This window comes from Piliocolobus tephrosceles, chromosome 12 (assembly GCF_002776525.5).
Source record: "Piliocolobus tephrosceles isolate RC106 chromosome 12, ASM277652v3, whole genome shotgun sequence".
Classification (NCBI taxonomy): Eukaryota; Metazoa; Chordata; class Mammalia; order Primates; family Cercopithecidae; genus Piliocolobus; species Piliocolobus tephrosceles.
The window spans coordinates 40,579,229-40,582,041 of NC_045445.1; the positions used below are offsets into that span (position 1 = coordinate 40,579,229).

General features: G+C 38.2%; 1 pseudogene; it reads left to right on the forward strand.

Annotated features, from left to right (window-relative positions):
- Window positions 1-301, forward strand: LOC111536618 (annotated as a pseudogene).
- The last annotated feature ends 2,512 nt before the right edge of the window (window positions 302-2,813 follow it).

The following is a 2,813-nucleotide window of genomic DNA, read 5'->3' on the forward strand; positions in this document are numbered from 1 at the left end:
ATGGCGCAGGGGCAGCGCAAGTTCCAGGCGCACAAGCCCGCAAAGAGCAAAGGCAGCGGTGGCCTCTGAAAAGAATCGGGGCCCGAGAAAAGGCGGTAGTGTAATCTCTCCCAAGAAGGCACGCGTTGTGCAGCAGCAAAAGCTCAAGAAGAACCTAGAAGTCGGGATCCGGAAGAAGATTGAACATGACGTGGTGATGAAAGCCAGCAGCAGCCTGCCCAAGAAGCTGGCACTGCTGAAGACCCCGGTCAAGAAGAATGGGGTGGCTGCCGCCACCTCCTCCAACAAGACACCTTCCTGAGGACGCTGGCCCCAGCGCAGGCCAACATCCAACCCCCTGCCTCCATATGGGATCTTACAAGTGATCCCACACTCTGCACTGTCAGGAAGAGGATCCCGTCCCCCAGCACTGGGCTTCACCTAGAACTCCAGCGGGGGCCAAGGGTGCTGAGAACCCGGCAATGACCAGGAAGATACAGTCACCAACTTCATCTGTCCCCGTGCCCCTTCCCAGGTCCTGCCTCCACAGGTTTAACTCAGAACAATAAATCTGGCTTTGTCATCCCTCTTGCAAAAAAAAAAAAAAAAAAAAAAAAAAAGATTTATTCTCTCAGTAAATTTCAAGGATACAATACGGTATTACTAACTACTGTCACCATGCTGTTCAAGAAAAAATCTTGAAAATTAAATAATATCAAAACTTCTAGAAAAATCATCAAAAGAAGTTATAGGCAAAGTTGAAGACTTGTACAGAAGGTAGAACATCAAAGCTATAAAGTAATAATTACAATATAATAAAAAATTATATATAGTTCTTATGTGTTAGGCACTGTTCTGAGCACTCTGCATGCATTAATTCATTTTCTCTTAGCAACAAACCTTAAGATAGACATTATTCAATTTCTATATAGGGAAACTGAGTAGCAGAGAAGACAAGTGACTTGTCTAAAGTCAAACCTAGTAAATGGTGGAGCTCACATTAGAACCCAGGACCTCTAGCTCCAGAGGAAATGCTTATCTAACCTCTACACTCCCTCCTTAGAGAAAAGAAAAAAAAAAAAAAAAAAAAAAGGTAAAATGGTAGAAAACGTACAAGATGAATCCAAGAAGTCTGACAAATTGAAGAAAGAAAACACAGAAAATAGGAAAAGAAGAAAAGTATCAAACAATTACTCCAAAAGTGTTTCCCATAACTGAAAGACACAGTTGGTGATTAAAAGGACTTACCATATATCTCTTCCCCTACTCGCCAACTAAAAGAATGAACAACAACAACAACAAAAAATGCCCAGATCAGGACACACCTTCACTGATTTTTAGCATACTGTGAATAAAGGTAGGATCTTAAAAACTTCCATAAATGTCACATGCAAAGGAGTAGAAGTCAGAATTGCCCTGGACTACTCAACTACCACAGTGGGAACTAAAAGATTTTGGAGCAATGCCATCGCAAGTGGAAGATGATTCCCCGTTTATAATTCTATTCCCAGAAAATACATCATTCAAGTATTAATGTAGAAAGAAATTTGTTTCAAACATGCACGTTCTTAAAAGATTGACTTCCTTTTTATCCTATCTCAGGAAATCATCAAGGACACACTCCACCAAAACAAAAGAATACGAGAAAGAAGAAGCGATATGGAATATCCTATTGAGAAAGGTATTTCAGTTCTTTTGAAGACCTAAAAGACATGAGTTTATGCATTGAAAAAAGCTCGCTTTTCAAATAATGATAGCCACATATTGGTATTACACAAAATTATGATGTAACTTTTCTGAAGTTGTAGGGCACAAAGGAGAAAAATTATTTTAGACATTGTGTAAGAATCAATTAGACTTCCAAGGTCCCAGATACAACCCTGACATTCACTGGAGACTTTGATACTCAGTGTATAATCATCCTTTGCTTCTCAAATGTTGTTACAATTATGGGTGATTGTAACAGTCATTTGGGATGTTTCATTTCAAATCTTAGCAACATAGTTTATTTCCCACTCTTCAATCCTGGAGACCCTGACCTGTATTTTGGTTTAGATACCCACATCCATTACCATTTGCTAGACTTTATCTTCACTTTCAACTACTCCACCTTTGGAAATTATTTTAACTTCATTAGCTCACTTTCTAACCACAATTACTTATTCTTCCAGCAATCCCATTCCCATAGGACTTATTCTTTGAATTTATTGATATCACAAGCATCTTAACTCTCTATTTTATGCAAATCTATTAACATTCTTGACCTCCTGTACAAACTAGACCATGTTTGTCAATTGGATTAAATTAATTAATAAATTAGTATCTCATCAGCTTCCTCAATTCTCTCGCTTTCTTATGCTTCTTCCCTACAAAACCACCGATTCCAGATAAATCTTAAAATTTGCCTTCTCCATCATGCTACCAGACTTCGAACTATACTAAAAGGCTATAGTAACCCAAACAGCATGATACTGGTACAAAAACAGACACATAGAACAATGGAACGAACAGAAAACTCAGAAATAAGGCTACACAAACCAAAATGAAATACCATCTCACACCAGTCAGAATGACTGTTATTAAAAAGTCAAAAAAAAAAAAAAAAAAAAAAAAAAAAAAAAAAAAAACAGTTGCTGGCAAGGCTGCCAAGAAAAGAGAATGCTTAAACATTGTTGGTGAGAATGTAAACTAGTTCAGCCATGGTGGAAAGCAGTTTGGAGATTTCTCAAAGAACTTAAAACAGAGCTACTATTCAACCCAGAAATCCCATTTCTGGGTATATGCCCAAAGGAAAATAGATCAGTATACCAAAAAGACACATGCACTTTTATGTT